This window comes from Tupaia chinensis, unplaced genomic scaffold (genome assembly GCF_000334495.1).
Source record: "Tupaia chinensis unplaced genomic scaffold, TupChi_1.0 Scaffold000388_1, whole genome shotgun sequence".
NCBI lineage: Eukaryota > Metazoa > Chordata > Mammalia > Scandentia > Tupaiidae > Tupaia > Tupaia belangeri.
The window spans coordinates 2,648,303-2,671,197 of record NW_006159890.1 but is presented as its reverse complement, the minus strand read 5'-3'; the positions used below and the strand labels follow the sequence as shown (position 1 = coordinate 2,671,197).

The window sequence follows — 22,895 nt, the reverse complement described above, 5'->3', positions numbered from 1 at the left end:
AATTATAAATGGCCTGTGTACAGAGATTTACACTGGGTACATAAACTCAACAATGTCTAACCTATCTGAGGTTTAGCCCCTTAAAATATCTTCTGCTCTGTGAGAAGGCATATGGTCACATATTGTGGAATATACTGCGATGCCCACATTCTGTTTCATATGATACCGTATTAAAGGATAAATATATGATGCATGTACCCTTTACTAGAGAAAAACCAACTTATAAGCTGCTAGAGATCTTTCTGAAGACCGTCCAAATAGAGATTGTGATGTCAGCCAAATTTACCTTTTTCAGGACTCTGAACTGGAAATTGGAGATGCATAGAAAAAGTTCATCAGTTGATAAAACAAAATCCAAGAGGCCTTAAGATAGAATACAGATAATATGACATAGGTGAAGTAGATGAAATTCTGCTGAGTGAGCAGAATTTATAAGATATAGAAGATCAGCTATAAAGGGGAGAGTTTGAATTAGGTTGATTTAAATAAAGCAAAAACTATAGAATCAGAAGAGATGAATCTGCACCACTACCTCACACTATATTCAAAAACGAACTCAAAATTAATTAAAGACCTACATGTAAGACTAAAATTATAAAAACTTTTGGATGAAAACAGGTACAAATACTTGTGACACAGGACCAGTCAATATTTCTTTTTATATGATATATAAATTACAAGCAACAAAAGGGAAAAATAAAATGGGCTTTAACAAAATGAAAAATGTTTAGTGTTTTGAAGGAAACCTAAAGAAAGTAAAAAGTAAACTAATAAAATGTGTAAATATTTTAAAATCGTATATCTAACTAAAGCAGGCATTTCTTCAAAGAAGATATGCATGAAGAGGTAGTCAACATCATTAGGAAGCCATCATACAAACACAAATGAAGATCAGAATGTGATACTTCTTTACATTTCCTAGGAGGGCTATAATCAACAGGCAGAAATAACAATTGCTGGCAAGGTTATGGATAAATTGTACTTTGCTGAAGAGAGAATAAAATGGCACAACCATTTTGGACCATGATCTTGTAGTTCCTTTCCTGGTTAAACATAATGTTTCTATATGATTTATCAGTTCTATTGCTAGATGTATCCCTAAGAAAAATGAAAACTGATGTACACAAAAAACATGTACCCAATGTTCACAGCAACACTATTTATAATAACTGTATAGTACACCATAAGCCCAAATGTACATCAACTAATGAATGGATAAATAAGATTGATATATCTGCATGTTATATCATGGGTAAACCTTGAAAACACACTAAAGGGAAGAAGTCAGTTACAAAAGACTACATGTGTAATTTCATTTATCAGTGTTTAGAATAGGCAAATATACACAGAGAGAAAATAGATAACTTGCTGAGGATTAGGGGTGGGGAGCAGTGATGGGATGGGGAAGTACTAAAGTATAAGGGGTTTAAGGCTAAGACTCAGAGACATACAGGGAAAATGTCAGGCAACAATGAAGGCTGAAGTTGGAATGATGCATCCACAAGCCAAGGAACACCAGGGATTGCCTGCCCTCACTAGTACTAGGGATGAGACATGGAACAAATCTTCTCTTAGAGCTCTCTGAAGCCAACCACACTGGCAGCTTAATTTAGTATTTTTAGCCCCAAGAACTGTGGGGAAGTGAATTTCTGGTTTGGCAAGTCATCTAGTTTGTGATTTCTTGTTATAATACCTGTAGGAAATTAGTATTATATTCAGTTCAGTTCTTTTCATGATTATTGAAACGCTCTCTGAAAGTTGTTGATTTTATTCTTGTCCTCATAAACCCATCTGCTCAGTTCATACATAAGTTACTGAATAGTTCCTCTGTCCCAGGCATTATTACATGATAATATGTCCCATTACAAATACCTGTGTGGTTTTGGTATGCCTTAATTAACTTTACTCAATGGTATTCACAGGTCCACGTTCAATTAAGAACTTCATAAGTGATATTTTCTTTTAATGATGACAATAGATTGAGCGAGATTAAAATTAGTGATTATATAGCAGAAAATTCCTTAGAGTTTAACGAAATTTAAAACACACATTTTGGGAATTTTAAACAGCAGATCTACAGGGACCAGCAGTTGGCATAATGGCAATGTTGCTGGACTCCCATGAAGTCTACTGTGGTTCGAATCTCAGACCCGGTGTCTTAAATTCATGCCAGGTGCGTGTGCGTGTGTGCCTAAGATCCTGAGAGGAGAATGGAGGAGAAGGGATTGTGGTGTGGCCATCCAGCCTGGGGGAGGAGTTCTAGCTTTCTGTCTCTCTCTGTCTTTCTGATAAGTGCATGTACCCTGTAGCAAAAACCTCTCCAATAAATAAATAAATAGATAAATAAATAGCAGATCTGTATCAATTTCCAAACTTTTCCTTTCTGCAGAGGGGGGAGAAAAGTAAAAGCAAAAAAAAAAAAAAAAAAAGAAAGCCTTGGTTTACAAAGGAAAAAAATTAAAAAAAAGGCACCAGCAGTTAACGTAATGGCTATGTAACTGAACTCCCATGTAGTGGATTGCGGTTTGAGTCCAAGACCTGGTGGCTTAAACTCATGCCGGGCACGTGTGCATGCATGCCCAAGATCCTGAGAGGAGAATGGTGGAGAAGGGATTACGGCGTGGCCATCCCCCCTGGGGGTGATTTCTTGCTTTCTGTCTCTCTGTCTCTCTGTCTTTCTGGTGAGCGCACGCACCCTATAGTTAAAAAAAAAAAAAAAAAGTCTTGGTTATTCCTAAATAGAGGAGAACAGAATAAACATTTGTTTTTGAAAAGAAACTTATCTCTAAAACCAAAAGTAAAATAGGGTCCTGTCCCTTTATATATTTCATGGTAGTATATCTTCTATAGCTTTTAAATGGAACTGCCAATCTCTGAGATATGGAAACTAAGCATGGCATGGGAATGCTAAACACAGGATCTGGCCTCTTAGAAATTGAGTATTATAGGTCATATGGGGCTATTTTCTCTTTCTTTTCAGAAATCTTCCCTCCTGGATAGGATCACTGAATCCTCCCATCACCCCTGCCCCAAGAAAATGGACTGATTAGCAGCTTCTTTTTGTGGTACACAGAAATCAGTTAAAGAAAAAGAAAAAGAAAAAAAAAGGAACCAATAAAATACAAAATATTATAGTACAAAAATGAAGAAAAAAATGAACTATTGTGAAGATAGGAGTCACGGTGTTTTGATAATATGTAAAAGTTAAAACAAATATGAGGAGTACCAATAGATGGCCACTTTCAATCCTAGATAGGGATTATTTATATTTATCTAAGGTTCAGTCTTAGTTTTGGGTCGCTGGCATATTAGATCTTTAATTTATTTCCATATTCTTTCTTTTCCGCCATTATTATCACACCATATAACAACAGTCTGGTCTAAGGTTCACATGGAGATACATTTTATTAGGGATGCTACAGTCTCTCCTGTTTCTGCATGCCTTGTGAGAGGAGCACTAATTTAGCTGGATTTTGGACCATTTTTTTTTCAAGGATATTTGCATAATAAATAGACTGGATGAAAGATACTTTATCCATAAGATATTTGCACAGTAAATAGACTGGATGAAAGATACTTTATCCATCTAGAAAAGAGGGTAGATGTGGTTACTATTCATTATTTAAAAAAAAAAAAACCATGGATTTCTTATGGAAGCACAGATTTCTCTGCTGTCGTGGAACCTACTGGGCATACTTGCACAATCTGAACCCTCTGTCTTATGCCCCTGAGACCTGGAGGCAAGTGGACAGACTCAAATATGATGTAACTTATGCTCTTCATTGTATTAGAGTAATAGAGTTCTTTATCTCTAACAAGGGAGCCCTGAGTTTTCTGTTAATATCCACAAGACTGATAGCCTCTGACACAAAAGTCTGGGTGTTTGGTCAGCATCCAGAGGACTGAGGTAGGATAACTCGTTAGTGTGCAGTTGGATAAAAACTCCAGCCTCTTGACAGTTTTTGAAAGTTATGTCATGGAAATGTTATTTTAATACTACAACAAATAGGTTGTTTAAGAAAGCACTACAATATGCTAATTTCAAAATATGCTCAAATAATTTTTGTATGCTGTTTAGTTCAAGGCTTCTAGACTTCCCACAGAAGAGAAAAACATAGTTACAAATCTAACTGATTTTACTACATAGAAAAATATCTGGAAAAATTTAGACATGTACATCAGTACCTATCATTAGTAAGAACATGAATGCCAATGAAAGAGCCGATAGGTTATAAGATTAAAAAAAAGTAATACAATCCAGGAATCCTAAAATGAAAAGGGACCTTAGAAGTAGCATAACCCTTCCCTCCAGATGTGATTGCAAAATGCTTTTTATATAATCAACTTCCCTAAAATTGCTATCCAGTTATTGCTTGGAAGTGTTCAAGGACAACAGGGAGAAGACTCACCACTTCACAAAGACTTGTTTCCATGACATCACAGCTCTACCTGTTAATCTGCTACTTCTTGAATTAAAAATTATCGAGAGGTAAATTCCATAGGTTCACCTACCTACTGTTCTGACCCTCTTTCCATGTGAGCATCCTTCAAGAGCTGTGCAATAGTCTCACTCCCAGTTGTGCTCCCATTCAGCCATTCATTTCACAGTGTTTGTCTCCTTATCTACATTTGAACAAACGATCGCTTAAACCCAAACGCACAACTGTTCAGTTCCTCTGTTGTATTTCACCTCGCTGATGTTGACTATGAGTTACATCTTGTTGAAATATTTTTGGATCTTGACCCTGCTCTAAAGTTCCAACATACTTTTCTTACTACAAGGTACCTTGTAGAAATCATCGAATGAATCTTACAATTACATTTTGAAGAAACATGTGTAAGCTTTGTGTTTGCTACCTATGGAAACTCCACAAAGACTGGAGAGGGAGACAGAAGGGAGGTCAAGTACAAAAATCTCTGATGACCACCGCAGAGATTTCATATTCCTGTGATATATCCATCCCTTTGCTATGCTTACAATGATAAATTAATTATTTGATCTCTCTGTAAAGAAATGAATCAGAAAGATCACGTCTCAAAATATACAAAACAGAGGAATTAAGCCTCATGGGGTTCAGTGTTACTAATGATAATGTATGGCCATCGGAGCTAAAGCGCTTTCATATTGCCCTCTTCATTTCTGTAGGTAATTAGAGCCTCTCATTAGAACACAATCAATTTATCATGTTCAATGTACAGATAATGTGATGATTGATGACTTTGCCAGTAGCTACATGATACAGAAATATTATATATGGCTTTTTAATAATTTTACAAAGCAGAGTGTTCGAGTTTTTTTCAGATTCATCTGTTCCTTATCCTCTTTTGCATTCTGATTGTTCTTTGCCTAAAATTTGACACAGACTTAATTTAAGTTGCCATTAGCCCTCTGGTTCTGACATTACAAGATATGATCAGCTGACTATAATTAATATGATAATTGGGATTTTAGCTATGAATTAGGACAATAAAATACAATCTTAACTATTGAAAAGTATTTTAATATATATAGTCTGATGCTCTAATATATATATTTCACCATGAATTAGGTTCATTAATATTTCATAATCTGCCATATATAAATTAAGCACCTGCATATGAAATTTATTACTTTTTTTTTGTATAATTCACCTTATCTGATATTAGTAAATTTGCAGTATTTTAATGTATTAATAGGATTATTTCATAACTCAAGATAAAATTAATTACCTAAAAATTAAACATGATATATGTAACTGACATACTGAACAGACCGAATCTAATAGGATACAATTAGAGAAAAGCTTTATCTTTCTCCAGTTCCTGGGTTCAAGATGCTCTTTGGGATATTACTTCCAGATCTCTGGAAGATATTTATTTTCATTAGACCTTATAGTTTTATAGTCACTATCAATAATTGGAACAAGACTTAGAGAAGAGGGGACAGAAAAACGAAATGATAGAAAACAAAAAAATAACTGTTAGCTATTGATAATTCCAGCCCCAAATAACTGAAAAATTCACATTCCTATCCAGTTAAATACCATTCTTTTGTTTTTATTTTAGTTGTGATTCATGGTTCTAGACTCCCTAGTGGGGAATGGAGTGTTTTCCTTCCACTTCTTTCTGGATTTTCTAGGGTCAATACAGTTCAAAAGCAACTTAAGGTAGATATGTAAGTCTTATGTACTAGGTTGTAGCTCTCACTTGGCTAATGTTGACTGACCACCATGCACTTCGCTATGGTGTGTCTTCAAACACTGGATCTTTAACGGAATGAATGGTGATTTCTTCAGCAACGCTGCCCTACAATGTATCTCACATACGCACTACTGCAGTTTTCTTAAGTGGGTGATATTTGCCCTAGTACATTTCCCAGCCCTGGCAACCATTCCCAGTAGCACAATTTACAGCTTCTTTCTACCTTGACAGCTAAAAATTACATTTACAACTCAATACAGAGCTAGCCAATGGCATGGTGGTTACAGAGGCTGGATCCCACATGGCCAACTGTATAGTTCGAGTCCTTGACCTGGTGGCCTGAAAAACACACTGGGTGCCTGTGTGTTTCTGAGGGGAAGTAGAAGTGATGGAGAAGGAACTGCAGTGGGGCCATCTTCCATGGAGGCTGAGGGTGCTTCCTAACTTTCCCTCTCTCCTCTCTCTCTGCGGTGAGTAAACACACCCGGTGACAAAACAAAACAAAAACAAAAACAAAAAAAAACAACATTCTGAATCTCAATGTAATCACTCTTAAGGAGAAATGAATTATAGGTTAAAGTCAGCTAACCATATTCCTCAAGAACTGAATAATTTTGTTGGATTTGATCTTTTGCTATTTTAAAGAATCTTATAATCTCAAAAATATCTCTAGAAATTAATTTAAAAACTCTAATACTATAACATTTAGCTTAAGAAGCTGTATCTTAGTTTTGATATCAGAACGAGAAAAAAAGGTCCATTATAATGTATGTTTATTCCATAACCTGATAAAATGTAACACCAAAAAGAACATATTTACATTTTCCAGGGTTATGTCTGCAATTTTTCACTTCTCAAGTGTGAGTACTGCTATTTGAAACCTTATGTTGAAGTTGCTGAATGCTGTGTTTAATGACACATTCAGCAGTAATCAATATTGTAGGCTTGGACAGCTAAGATGCCAATACTATTCTTTAACTCAGAAAAAGTGAACCAAAATGATTAAATAATTTTCTTACAGTGGTGAAGGGATCACAGAAATAAATCATATCATATTCTAACTACACTGACTTAAATCAGAAGAAAAGAACAAGCATCTCCAATGAGTTTAGATTATTACCAGGTCCTGAGATATACTTTAAAAATGTCAGAAGAATACGTGATTTACTTTTAACTTTCAGAGTACAGTCAGGTGCTGCATAATGACATTTAAGTCTACAATATACTACATATACAACGGTAGACACATAAGGAGTTTATACTAATAGGCTTAATATAAACTAAGGAGTTTATATTAATAGGTAGCTTGGATATAGCATAGGCTATCCATCTATGTCTGTGTAAGTACAATGTATGATCGTAAACAACAAAATTGACTAACAATGTTTTTTTCAGAATGTATCTCCATCATTAAGCAATGCAATACCGGGAAACCTATAATGTAAGTAATTTTAAACAAAAGAAAACACTGCTTAGTATGATGTTCCAACTCAACTGCATCATACTAGCTGTGAAATTAAGTATTTAAGTATTAGTTGTTACTTTTGTATGGATACTAACAATTGGTATCAAATTAGGAGCCACTGGGTGGTGCAGTGGTAATGCTACTCAACCTACATGGAAAAGGTGTAGATTAGCTTCCTGAGAACTCTCATTTACACAAGTGGGTGATTCAAGATGGCTGAGACCAGGACTAGATTGGGGTACTAAAACCCTCTTTGGGTTGCCCCTCCATGGGTGAAATAAACAAATGAACTGTTTTTTTTTTTTTTTTTTGAGAGGTTTTTCACTATAGGGCGTGTGCGTTCGCCAGACAGACAGAGAGAGGCATAGAGACAGAAAGCGAGAAATCCCCCCCCGGGGGGATGGTCACGCCGCAATCCCTTCTCCTCCATTCTCCTCGCAGGATCTTGGGCAGGGACGCACATGTGCCCGGCGTGAGTTTCAAGCCACCGGGTCCGGGACATGAACCGCGGTCGACTACGGGGGAGTCCAGCGACATAGCCATTATGCTAACTGCTGGTTCCCCCAACAAATGAACTTTTTTTTTTTTTTTTTGAGAGGTTTTTCACTATAGGGCGTGTGCGTTCGCCAGACAGACAGAGAGAGGCATAGAGACAGAAAGCGAGAAATCCCCCCCCGGGGGGATGGTCACGCCGCAATCCCTTCTCCTCCATTCTCCTCGCAGGATCTTGGGCAGGGACGCACATGTGCCCGGCGTGAGTTTCAAGCCACCGGGTCCGGGACATGAACCGCGGTCGACTACGGGGGAGTCCAGCGACATAGCCATTACGCTAACTGCTGGTTCCCCCAACAAATGAACTTTTAAAAATGATTTTAAAATATGCAAAAGAATATACATCCACTAATAGATCAAATTAAGGATGATTTTCTATAACATAGGTTAAAATGTGTTTTTAATAAGAAGCGTTTTTAAGGCTTTATGTGTGGAGTCTTTAATAGATGGCATTTAGATCTTGGGCATGGCAGACTCAGATTTGAATTTATGCCCTCTGACTTGGAAAAAAGTTCATTATAAATTTTTGTGAGTTCTTGCTTGTTCACATGAAATTAGAAAACAAATATTTCCTAAGCCTCCTTGGAAGATTAAATTTAGCTGGTAAATGATAGTGCTCAGGAACGCTAACGCTCATCCAGAATCAGGAAAGTATCCTAAAGTTAAATGTCCTGAAAGACTATTAGATGAACGTCCACACTTAACCCCAACTAGCATGCAGTATCTTGGGCTGCAGGCACCGACCTACTTGCGTGTGCTGTGTGCTATGAAAGATGGGCGACTTGGGAACCAGCAGTTAGCGTAATGGCTATGTTGCTGGATTTCCACGTAGTCGACCGCGGTTCGTGTCCTGGACCCGGTGGCTTAAAACTCACACGGGTGCATGTGTATGCGTGCCCAAGATCCCAAGAGGAGAAGGGAGGACAAGGGATTGCAGCATGACCATCCCCCCGGGGGGTGATTTCTCACTTTCTGTCTCTATGTCTCTGTCTGGCGAGTGCACGTGCCTTATAGTGAAAATCTCTCCAAAAAAAAAAAAGAAAGATGGGTGACTTGAGGACAGGGCCATTGCTTGTTTCTTCTTCTGTCTACAACTTGTGGTATACTTGCACATTTGGCATGTTTGCTAATATATGAATAAAAAACATTTTCTGAAGTTAATTAAAATGTCATGCATTCTGCATTTAGATTATTTTTGTTATTCCATTATTATTTTAGAGTGAAGTATATTTAAATGAAATATAAATTGGTCATTGAAGAAGCATGTTCTATTACAATGTAGACATGTAATAGAATAACAATCATTGAATATGTATATATGTAAATGTGTATACTTTTATATATACATACACACATTTTAACTGCACTTCCTTTATTAAGAAAAAAAAAGACTTAAGCGTAGTACTTTTTTTCCCAGTAGTAATCAATGCATACTATTGTCATTACTATGAATCAATAATAACCACTAATAATGTCAACAACTGTATTAATTAATAAACATTTATTGAGCTCAAGCAACAACTTTATAATGTACACAGCACTGAATTAGACTTTTCCCAGAGGGCTTTCTTTGAAACTAGACAGGCAGAGCAGACACAAACACAGAGAAAGAAGGTTAATGCATTCAGGGAAGGAGTGAGTGACATCATAGCAGATACATCAGTACCTGGTACTTAAGAGAAAAGCTAGAGATTCAAAATTGAGTAATGCAACTTATTATCATTATTTAAAACAATAGCCATAACGACCACAAGGACTCAAAAGTACATATTCTGGGAGAAGTTAAGTAAGGTCCCTGAATATATTAATCATTGAACGGCTAGTGAGGCAGAAACAAGAACTGCATTACCCTAGATAGTGAGTAACATAGCATAGAGCAGGGTTACTCTGGGCCAATCCATTAATAACAAGCTTTTACTGGAAGTGAAAAATCATCTGTCCAGCAATTTCTTCATGATCCTAAGAAGATATGAAGGGATGGAAAGAAGCCATGTTTTAGTAGACCTATTACCTCTGTGATCTTTATTTTCATTTTCTTTTATTCTCAGCTCATTGATCCCAGCTTTTTAACCCAACGCCTTAGTGAAGATTCTGGTATTACTTCATCTTTCAGGTGATGATAAAATAATATTATTTCATAGAAAAGGAAACTTAAAGATATATATCTGAATATTAAGAACTTTTACAAAGAAAAAGAAGAAATATGACACAGCTTTAAAGTTCTGAAATGATTTAAGAACAGTAAAAAATATGGTAATGTGGTACATTTGTTCTACATAAATTTCTCTGTATATGTTCTGCCATATAATATGTTCTGATATAATCCAGATTTTTTTTCTTATTAAAAATATATCTACTGGGGTGCACAGAAGAAAGTATGATGCTCTGTTAGCCTTACCCACATGGGAGACTTCCTGGTTAGTATCCAGAGACATCCCTGTGTACACTGGGTATGCACATGGCCATGATCCAGGGATGGCTGAGATTGGGGATGATTATGGCACTATGCTATGGACTCTGTTGGGTAGTTCTCGCTCAGGAGAAGTAGATAAACAAACATATATATATGCGTATATATGTGTGTACATATATACTATATATACATTATATATAATAGATAACATATATAAACATAATTATGTATATTATATATAATACATTATTGCATAATATGTTATATATATATTATATGTATACACACATATGTATTATAATCAAATATGCAGATATCCTAAACTTTGCAATTATGGGATGGGATATAGTCAGGCTCTAAGTCTTTCCAGTTGAATAACTATGGCTAGCAACCTCCTCACCATTTTTAAGCCTTCACTTCCTTGACTTTTCAGCAATAGCTTACATCATAAAGTTGTTGCAATATATTTTAGCCTCCTAGCAATGCCTGGACTATACTATGAAATTAAAATATTAGCATTTTTTTTAAGAATAAGTTTTATAATTTTGATATTTCCTTTACTCTTCCAGAAATATGAAACAGTTAAAAATCATTGTAAGGTTGGAGAGAAGATATAAAGAATTTGCTGAACATCCACTGCAGCAGTTCACATTTTTCATTTACTAAATGCTAGACTAAATTTTACTGAAGGACTTCTTTAAATGTCAATAAATAAAATTCAGTAAACAAATTAACATTTACATTATTATTTGTTAAATTAATTTTAACATATGAGGGAGCATGATTACTAAAAACTATTGAGTAGACTTGGCAAACCTGGAAAGTCTACAAGTAGACTACATTTATGGAAGTAATTTCTGGATTTTATTTATTTATTTATTTATTTTTGAGAAGTTTTTGCTATAGGGCATGTGTGCTCACCAGAAAGACAGAGGGAGACAGAGAGAGACAGAAAATGAGAAATCACCCCCCAGGAGGGGACGGCCATGCCACAATCCCCTCTCCTCCATTCTCCTTTAGGGATCTCCGGCATGCATGCAAATGCGCCTGGCTTGAGTTTAAGCCACTGAGTCTGGGGATGGAACCGCAGTCGACTACATGGGAGTCCAGCAACATAGCCATTATGTCAACTGCTTGTCCCAATTTCTGCATTTTATAACTGGCCAACTTTTTATCAAGCAAAGCAAAAACTACTATACAAAATCATAATCAATTAATTTTACTACTCATATTTGAGAATTCAACAGTTACTTTTGAAAAATTTCAAACCTAATCTTAAACTATTTTAAGTTTATTTTATTTTTTTCCATAAGTGAGAGAGACAGAAAGACCCAGAAAGAGAGAGAGAGGTAGAGTTGGCATCCCCCAACAGGATCTATTTTTTTTTAAGAGTTATTTTATTTAATTAAAAAAAATTTGACCAGAAAGGGACAGAATGAGGGAGTAAAAGGGAAAGTGAGAAAGCAAGCTACGAGGTCTGGGACTCAAACTGTGGTCAGCCATGTGGGAGTTCTATGTCTTTAATCATCAAGCTACCTGCTGGCCTCTGCTCCAACAGGGTCTTAATACCATAATCCACCTTTAACTTCAGTCATTCGTAGATCTTGGGCACATGCATGTCCAAGATATTAAGGGATGTCCTGCATGTGAACCTAGAACCTTTCCATGTTGGTCAGTCTTGCAGAACATAGTGTGTCATTGCTGCACCAGCATCTGGCCCCCTCAAAACATTCTTAATCTACCCATCTAGAATCTTGACTTTGGTTAGATAACATATGAACTGAAGAGCCAGAAGCTTAAAGTTATTTTATTCAATAAAGAGAGCACTGTTGGGACCAACAGATGGCATAGTGGTTATGTTGCTGAGCTCCCACACGGTCAATTGTGGTTCAAGTCCCCAACTGGGCAGCTTAAAATTCATGCCATGTGTGTGTGCATACGTGCCCAAAGTCCTGAGAGGAGATTGGAGGAGAAAGAATTGTGGCCATCTCCTAGGGGGGCGTGATTTCTAACTTTCTGTCTCTTTGTCTCTCTGGGGAGCTCACACATCCTATAGCAAAAATCTCTCTTGAAAAAAAATATTGTTATTTGTAAAAAGATCAAGAAAATGGGACAGGGAAATAGAACATAAAAACAGGGAAATGGGAAACACAAATCACTCTCATTGATCTCTGTTACTAAGGCAGCTCAGTGTCTTACCATACAGATAAATAAAATCAGGAAATAAGCCGTCATTCATTAATTTAGGAATAAAGAATGTTTCCTTGGCATCCCGAGGTGTGTCTAACTTTTAGTTATTAAACATATTATATATTTAACATTGGTAATTACTATGTGACATACATTTATAGCAGGATTTATGAAGTCAAAGATAGTTGTAGTAAATGCCCTTATAGATTCTAGACCACACCAACAATTATACACCAAACCAAGCTGAAGGCATTGGGCACTGCCCCAAATCAGTTCTTTTGTTAGCAGTGAGAGAGGACTATAGAACCCTGCTTGCCTAACTCTCAGGTCAGTGATATTTTCTGCTAACACCTCTGCTTTATCTGGTCTCTTGAATAACATTCTTAGTGTCATCTGCAGGTCACAAATAAGAGGCTAATGATGTTACAGATAGACCATTTCTGATATGGAATGATTCTTTTGATTTATGCCTTTTAAAAACATATTGTTATTTTTTAATTTTAACTTTATTTTTTATTTTGTAATTGTTATTTTTATACTGTTTAGAAAATAAAGGTAAAATTTAAAAATATACGAATTACATTTGACATAATAACTATAATTCAAGTACTACTCTATACACTCCTTGATAAAATTAGCCAATTTTTTTTCTTTTCTATTGGGTTGTTGGAAAAGTCATGACACATTTTTGCATAGAAAAACAGAAAAATACATCATGACTTTTCTGACAATCTAATTTTTTAGATTAAATCACTGTATATCATTACAGCATACAAAATTAATTTCCCCAGCATGAATACACTATATATTAATCTAGTCAAAGATAGTGCCATACTTGGAGAGTCGTTATTGGAGTATGAAGTTATGATTAAACACACATGAACAGCAACTCCATCAGTCATTTCCTAACCACTTAAGAAGGTCTGCAGCACAGTAACATATGGATAGAAAAAGGACAGTGAACCCTCAACCAATTTTTCTTAATGTTCTATACTAAGGTAAGAATCAGTAATGTAAGCAAGAAACTAAAACTAATTATATCTATTAATTGCAAATGTTTTCAATAAATGCTCAATGACTTTTTTTTCTGTGAAATTTGTTTTCACATTTAAAGACTGTTTTTGAGGGAAAGTATTTTTTTAACCACATGTTGATACAGCTGCCCAGAGTAGGACACTATCATGAGTCATTAACATGCCATATGAGTTCTAAGTAAATGATAGCTACACTGCCCTTGGTGTATACAAATATCTCATGCAATAATGTTTATACATCTATGTACAATAAAACAAATGTAAACAGTAAACGCAGCATGAGAGTAATCAAAGAATGCACAAAGACAGCCACTTTTGGTCAGTCTGCTCCCAGGAGCTGGCACCAGTCAGCCCTGGAATCAGGCCACTCAACTTTTTTTTTTTTTTTTGAGAGGTTTTTACTATAGGGCGCGTGCGCTCGCCAGACAGAGAGAGACAGAGAGACAGAAAGCGAGAAATCACCCCCCAGGGGGGATAGCCATGCTGCAATCCCTTCTCCTCCATTCTCCTCTCGGGATCTTGGGAACGCATGCACACGCGCCCGGCGTGAGTTTAAGCCACCGGGTCTGGGACTCGAACCGCGGTTGACTACATGGGAGTCCAGCAACATAGCCATGACGCTAACCGCCAACTCTTCTGAACACGATTGGACCAGCCCTTGGGAGAGAAAACAAAAGCATTCTGAAGAAGGCACTTAACTAAAAGACCAGAAAGCTGGCAAGATGGCTGCTGTTCTCTAGCCTGAGTCTGAGGCACATGGACAAGGAGAGGCACAGAGGCTCAGCCCTGTGTGTGCCCAGGCCCTGGAGGCTCCTGCCACCCAGGGTTCAGAAGGTCATTTTGCTGCTTTGAAGGCAAGTCTAGAAAATGGTAACTACTTCGGTAAAATAAGACAGTGAGGGAAATGTTCCCTAATTCAGTGACCTTCCTGACTCTGCCAAACAGGACCAAACTGTGGTGGGGTGGAGCTGAGGAGACATGATCATGAGCTTGGGTGAGAACTCAGGGATGCACGTAGACCTGATTTGGGGCAGAACTTCTAGATTTGTAATGTTCTAAACATGACTCCATCCTAGCGGTACATCAGCGTGGGGAGTATGAGGCAAGAATGATGAATGGGTGCTTCTGCATCCAGTTACCAAATAATATACATAGGTATCAACTTGTGATCTACAGAAGCACAATCATGTGAAACCAACAGCACTATGGCAAGGAGAGAAAACAGCCAGTACTGATGTCACGCAGAATCCTGGGGCTAGACAGGGCCCAGCAGTCACCACTGCATGCAGCCAGTCCTCCGCTGGCAAGCTGAAGCAGACAGCTGAGGCATAGGTGTCCTGTTTTGTTGCAGAAGGGCAGGAGCACCCACCTGGAGGCATGGCCCTCCCACACAGAGAGGCACATATCCGGGGCTGATGAGGGGCAAGAGGAGCCTAGGCCAGGAGGAGCAGACCTGAATCAAAGCCATTTACTGCCCCTTTATCTAAGGAAGACAGATACCCTGAAAGAGAATACTTTGTACCTTTGCTATTCATCACCTCGCAGTTAACATTTCCTGAAATATAGGATTTTCGTGATGATTTATCTTTTGCAAAATTCCTGCAAGCTACTATTTGGATTCTAAAGCCCAGACTTTCCCTAGGAGATCCCCCATGATGTTTAGGACTGATATCCTAGCAGAAAGTGTTAGCAGACTGGCACCAAAACCATTTGGTATAGCTTTTGGTGAAGGAAATTATTTTTCCATTCCTTTGCCAACAGGAGTAGCTGGCATAGAGTGATGCTTGGACAGCAGAATCCATCTTTTTACAGTCTAGAGTTGGAGAACTAGGAGCTGATTTTCTTGTTACTTCCTATTTTAAGGCAAACTGCTAGTTTTTAAGGCAAACTGCTAGTTTTGCCTTAAATGTCATTTGCTAAAAATGCCTTTCATTCAATGGGGTGATTTAGGTTTTGTTCAAAGTCTTCAAGTGAAGCTGTTGTTGCCTTTTTAGCTCACTCCAGGTCATCGTTGGCCTGCTCCAGCTTGCTCACGTACTTGTGTAAATGTTCCTTAATGGCCTGAGTCCAACTTAAATCATCTTCTAATAGCAAGATCTGCTTGTACTCTGTGCATATTGATGTATAGTTTCTCCTTTATGCCTCCACTTCATATTGCAGTCTTTGGTTATCAGCTTGCAAGTCTCTGTTCTTTGTTCAGTTTGTACTAACTCTATGCCTCCAACTCTGCTTCTAATTCTCTGCTTCCTTCCTGGAATTCAACTAGCTCTTCCTGAGCTTCCTGGAAGCTTTGTTTATACAAGAAAAGTTTCTTCCAATAAGCAGTTTTCTCCTTCAAACTTGAAAAATCTGGTGTATCTTCACCATCCATGATCAAGAAAACTTCCAAAGTGCCAAAAAGGCATGTTCACAGGCACTCCACTGATGTCTCTGCTGGGCCAACCAGACCAGGCCCACCCAGCTTCTTGCTCCGCTGCCTGAGCTTGGCTCCATGAACCTCCACATCCGGGTCCTCACTGACACGTCCCGGGCTGCCTATATGTCTGAGGCCATTCTGTGACATACTGCTCAATGATTATTAATACTGATCTGGAATTTATTTTTTCTAGTCTGAGACAATTTTAAGAAAATAAATAATATTATGTAATAAAATATATCAAAATTGAATTGTTTCAGAATTGTCCTCTCTATTGATTGGAATAAATAAATAACTCTTCCTCTTCTTGACTGAGTTTTTCTCAATGCAGTAATCCATGGAGAAACTTGTCTGAATTAAAACTTCTGGATGAATTCTAATAAAATACTTTACTTAAAATGTACCAGACATTATATTAAGCACTTCATATATATTGTGCAATTTAATGCTAGTAATATCTATTTAAAATGAACTACGGTGCCTCCCCTTATAAAAGGGAAACAGAGTCTAGGAGAATTCAAGTAATATAATCAAGGCAAAACATGGGGCAAGTGGTAGAGATAGATCTTCAACAAATAATTATCACTATGATAAAAACTTTATAAGACACACAGCTAATAATTATTGATCACATCCAATACCAGGTCTACACATGGTAATTAACATATAATAGCTAATACTCAGAACTATAAATTACGTGTACAATAAGGTAGCATTACATAGACTCCAGGCACAGATAACTGAAATCTCTGAGTACAGTCAACATTTAGAGTTAGAACAGATAGAGACAGCACAATTCCTAACTGTGGATGTGAGAACACATGAAGCAAAGTCTTTAGAAAGAAAGAATTGTATGATGGTTTTAAAACGAGTTCTCAAATCCTTTGAAACTTAGATAAAGTGTTGAAATCCAGGTCACCTGTTTTGAATAAAGGCTGAACTTAATGACCTGCCTATAACCAATAGAAAGAAGTAAAAATGACACCGTGTGTGTTCTATGGTTAAGTCTTACAAGACAATGGAACTTCGGTCTTATCTGCTGGAATACTTCCATGTGGAGCATGTAAAAGTTAAATGTAGCTATGTTGGCAGTGTTTGTCTTTGAGTTATCCCAGACTAGACAACTGATATGTGAGTGAACAAGACTCCAGAAGATTCCATTACTCAGGCATTGAGCCATTCCCCAGCCATCCAGTCTCATAGGCAAAGCTTCAGAACTTGAGGAGCAGAGACATGCTTCTATCTCTGCATGTTCATATGAGGACCATAGAATATGTGAGCACAGTAAAACAGTTGTCTTAACGTGATAAAATTTCAGGGTGATTTGTTATGTAGAATAACGAATAACAGAAGGAAGTAGAATAATTTTTAGTAATTTTACCAAGTCATAGTGATATACCACTAACAGTGGATAGTCTTTAGCCTGGAAAGAGTTATAATTATGTTTCAAGCTATGATAATAACTTGAAAATATAGTTTAGTATGTAATGTAGCTATAAAAATATATCTGTAATTAATTCATGTTTCATTTGATGACTTTATGTTCATAATAAATGAATGGAATGAAGGTAACGCTATCTAAATCTGTGTTGTTTAATATAATAGCCACTAGACATATGTGGCTATTAACCAAGTTGAGATGTGATTTAAGTGTAAAATATATATAAGAATCTGGAGATTTAATATAAAAAAGAAGTGGAAACAAATCTCAGTATCTCAGTAACTGAGATATGGGTTTGCCATTGAAATGATATTTGGGATAGTGAATTAAACAACATACACAGTAAAGATTCCTTTCATTGTTTGTTTTTACTTATTTTTTTAATTGCCAGAAGGAGCATGTGCTCACTGGAGAAAGACAGACAGAGAGAGGGAAAAAGCACCTCCTAATGGGAAGTGATCACACTGCAATTCCTTCCCTACTTCTCCCTCTTGGAGGGATTTTAAGCACACATGCACACATACCTGCCATATTTTTCAGGCTACTGGGCCAGGATTTAAACTATAGTCATCCATGTGGGCTCTGGCTCCCTTAAACATCAGTTTATGGTGTCAGTCCATCTTTTTATTTATTTATTTTTTATTTATTTATTTTTTTGTCTCACACACAGACTTTATTTATGCTAGAATTTTACCATATCAAATTCCTGATGCTGTTTTTGTACAAGCATAGACTTGTTAGTCTTCCCCTTCTTTTCCTACACAGCCATATTTTCTTTATAAATAATCTACTGGCTTTTGCTTCAGTTCAATAGCTAAGCCATTGGATTTCTTTTTTTTAAATTTTTATTATTATCATAATCTTCTTTATATTACATTGGATTACATATAACTTTACAGTGTATTACATTGATTTTTCAAAAGGGAATGCCATGCATGTCAGTCAATACAGATGGTGGTTTTTCTTCAGATCGTATAAATCTTTTGCCTTTTTTACTTGTTTTTGAAAATTTGTTTCTTAGAAAATTGAAATCTTAACTGTGGCTGAGATCAGGGGGTCATGCTGTGTATATATTGGGCAGTAAGGAATGAAACATTATTCTTTCTTGGAAAATTACTGAAAACTAATGAAAGAAAATAGAAGACAATCTAAGTAAAATTTCTCATCTTGGCGTATTTATCTCAAATTCTGAAAACGGACTGTAGTTTAACCAATGATATCTGTAAGTCGATTAAAATAAAACTTTTGTTTATCCTTCCAAACTAAGGTAGTAAAAAAAGATCAGCAGGTGGCGTAGTGGTTAAGGTGCTGGATTCCCCGTTGGCCAACCATGATTTGAATCCTGGTCCTGGTGGCTTGAAAAATCACAACAAATAATAGATAGATAGATAGATAGATAGATAGATAGATAGATAGATAGATAGATAATAGATAGATAGATATACATAGATGATAGATAGATAAATAAATAAAATGTAAACACACACACACACACACACACACACACACACACACAAAAGACTTAGTACTGGCCTAACCATGTAGCGCGATGGTAAAGCTAGTGCTCTGTAGCACAGGAAGCCATATGGCAACCGTCTTTCAGATTTCAGGTCAGCCTGTAAAACACCCCAGACACGAGTGGCAGAACCAAAATTCTGAGGGGCTAGAAGGCTAAGGGGAAGCGGATTGTGGTGTGAAAAGACCCTATCAAGGGTGCATTTTTACTTCTCTCTCTCCCTCACTATACACACATGAATGCCTCCTATCATAAAGAGGGGGAAAAGACTTGGTCTTAAAATAGTAACTTGTGTTACAAAAATAGTAAAGATAGTAAATGTCACATTAGATGCTGAATTTTATTGAAGTTAAGATTCTCTTTTTACTATATATAGTTGTACTATGTCAAATTCCAATTGTTTTACACACTCAATTCTCACAAGAAAATACCGTGAATAAAAACTTTTCACCTTTTTTCTTCTTTTTCTCATTAATTTTAAAATTATTTGCTGTACCATCTGCCCCTTTATTCAATATAATTTATTGATATTTTCCTAGATCTTCACACCTCTTAAAACAGAAAGTCGAGTGACCAAATAGAACAAATACAAAGATCTTTAAACAGAATCTGAATATCTTGAACAACTTAAAAAGAGAATTTTTATTAACATTTCAAAATAAGGTGGTAAGTTATTTTAGTAAAATTGTTGCAGCTTTTCTTTTAAATGGTGAGATAATTTTGCAAACCCAAATCAGTGTACATTTCAGCCTTTTTTACCCCTAATCAAGCTCCATACGTGATTTAAGCACAGGCTGGCTTTTTATTTATTTATTTTTTTTCAGCTTTCACAGTCTTCTTTTTACCGCCCGCCATTCCTCTGTCACTCTTAATTCTAGACTTCACTTCACCTGCCAGGCTGCTACAGAGCTGCCACCAGTTTCATCTTAAAAGCCTGACATTTAGCCTTCTCTCCTCAGCTTCAGTCAATCAACTATTTGAACTTTGTGAATGTACCTTGCAAAATAGGTGGATTGTGTCAGCCTGACTAAAAACTGTGAGATTGACTGTTTCTTTCCCTCAAGGAAGTGTGTAATTATGCCAAATGCAACTGTTGGCCTGCTTGTCTGATGGCCTTTCTGTCATGTGCTCTCCACAGAAAGACCTGAAAACTGTCAGATAACAGCTGTGTGAAGCAGTTGGTGTCACCTCTGGGAAAACACCTGTCAGATTCTATGTACAGTCAAAAGTTCAGTGAACAAGAAGACAGTCAAGGTGGTGGAATTACAACAAGAGAAATAGGAACTGTAGATTGGAAGGGAGATTGGTCAGGAATTCTGCCAATAACCACTGGTCATTATATTCTGGAACAGTATACAGGGGTCTCATTAAGGTCTACTACTATGGTCGTAAGTTCAAATGTTTTCGGAATCAAGAACGTAAAATACATTTGTGGAGAAACCAGATATTAATATTACTACTACAATGATTACAAATGTACTTTCTTATATGCCAAGTATTGTCTCAAGTGATATTTTACATTCATTTAATCTTTGCAAGCAAAAATGCTATAAGGTAGACACTATGATTCTCTTCCTTTTATAGGAAAGTATACTGAGGCATAAAGTAAGGTAGCCAAGGTCACGCAGAAAGCAAATGTGAGGTTCAAATTCAAGCTGTCTGCTTCTGGTAACTGGTCTTAACCTCTAGCTGTACTGCCACAAGGAAAAGTGGTGCCTTTGTCAACCTGAAGATCAAATGCATTGCCTGAAGACATTCCACGTTCTCCATGAGAAACAGATCTACCATCTCAATTCAGCCACAGATTTGTCTACAGCCAGAGTAAAAATCAGTTGCCATCATTTTTCTAAATTGTAGTCGAACATTCTCACACAGCCTGAAATGAAATATATTTAACTGTGAAACTCAACTCTATTTCTAGTAGTCAAAACACATGCTTATAACATTTTTGTAATATCCCTTAATGTTTAATTCCACTGACTGTTTTGTTTATATTTCTAGCATAAAGAGGAAAATAACATAAACATTTCACAGTATGTAAATAGATAAATGCTGCCCACTCTTAGTTGTCTAAAATAAAGTTTTCATACATGTATATTGTTTTCAAACCAACAGGTGATTAAAGAACACAATACACTATTGTTCCTATGGTAGATTTTATTTAAGACACTTGTTTTTCTTTTAAGTTTTGTTATTTTGTGAGAAAGAGATTTAAGAGAGAAATGGGCAACCTTGATAAGGTCGCCTTGCTGCCATCCATCCCCCGACCTTGCAGCCAGCAAGGATCACAGGCGCACCATGGGCGGGCTCAGTGTGCTCACGCAAACTTGGGAGGAAAACCTGGCACTTTGCTACATGACTTCCAGCATCACACACCAGCATCCGTACCACTGGGCTGACGTTTTCCTTTTCAATATTCACTATTGGATAAATCCCTATGAGAATATCATTTTTTGTTTCATATCTAAGAAAAGGGAGTGATAGGATCATTATTTTTGCCATATCCTATATTCCCATTTCTAAAACTGTGGGATCAAATCAAAGCTGGAGCTGCCTTCAATCACTTGATGTCTCAGAAGCAGTTACCAGATTTATGCTGCTCAAATCACGTACTGCAATTTTCAAGTCCAGATTTGTGCGTATGCCAATGAGAAATAATTCCTACCCCCACTACTTTGATCTGATTAACAAAAAGAAGGGGATGTACATGTCCGATTCCCTCATGGCACACACTCATTGACGCACCTGGGCATTAAGAATGAACTTTCGCTGTGTCAGCAAGTGAAGTCCCCAAAGAATGGTTCTTTATTGACTAAACTGTCCACCTCCATCTTGTGAAGGAGAACACTTTGCATGCTGCACTAGACTATTATTGACTAGCAATGATGCCTAAAAATGGTAAGTAGATTGTTTCACGGAAAAATTTATTTTCAAGCTACATTTAGTCAAAACAATTGTATGACTTCTAGGATTCTGTAAAAGGAGGCGAGTCGCTGGAGTTATCTTTAGTTTTGCTTTAAATGATTTTTAAAAATTATCATTCACTATTTCATATAAAAATGTATATGTGTCCACTATGATATTTTATGTTGTATTTGACAAAACCCAACAATAGACACACACTTAGTTCTAACCTAGAAGCAACAACAGACATACATGATGTTTTACTGGGATAAGTAGCATAGAATGAAATAACAAAAAGACTTATGTTTTATTTCTAGGGCACGAAAAAGGTAATTTCTAGTTTTAAGGTAAGGTCTTGCCATGTCATGATCCATTGTCTCAGTTTCTCTAAGTCAGTAGGATTACAGGCACATGCCAGCATGTCTGGCCTTTAAGTTGTACAGGAATAGAACCCAGACCTCCCATGTGGTCCCACTCTGTGGAGCACTGTGTCTTGGCAGTGTGTGCCACCATGGCTGAGTGTGTAATGCTGTTGCTATAAATCATACTCATTTTGTCCTTCTTAACTCAAAAATATAAGGTTAAAGACCTCTGGATAATCAAGGGAGTGAAATAAAATTGAAACCTTAGATTATTATGACACTAGGTGAAAAAAGCTAGAAGTCTAGGTATTCTGGGAACTTTTTAAAAAAGAATTGTTATTATTTATTTATTATTATCATTATTTTTAACTTGACCTGAGAAAGACAAACAGAGAGAGAGAGAGAGAGAGAGAGAGAGAGAG

At 36.7% G+C, this 22,895-nt stretch overlaps 1 protein-coding gene and 1 pseudogene across 6 annotated transcripts in view; both read right to left on the bottom strand.

Moving 5' to 3' along the window:
* Positions 1-22,895, bottom strand: part of RALYL (RALY RNA binding protein like) — an 824,312-nt gene that overhangs the window by 348,404 nt on the left and 453,013 nt on the right. The window lies entirely within an intron of this gene.
* On the bottom strand, positions 15,038-16,205 carry LOC102497141 (nuclear distribution protein nudE-like 1 pseudogene; annotated as a pseudogene).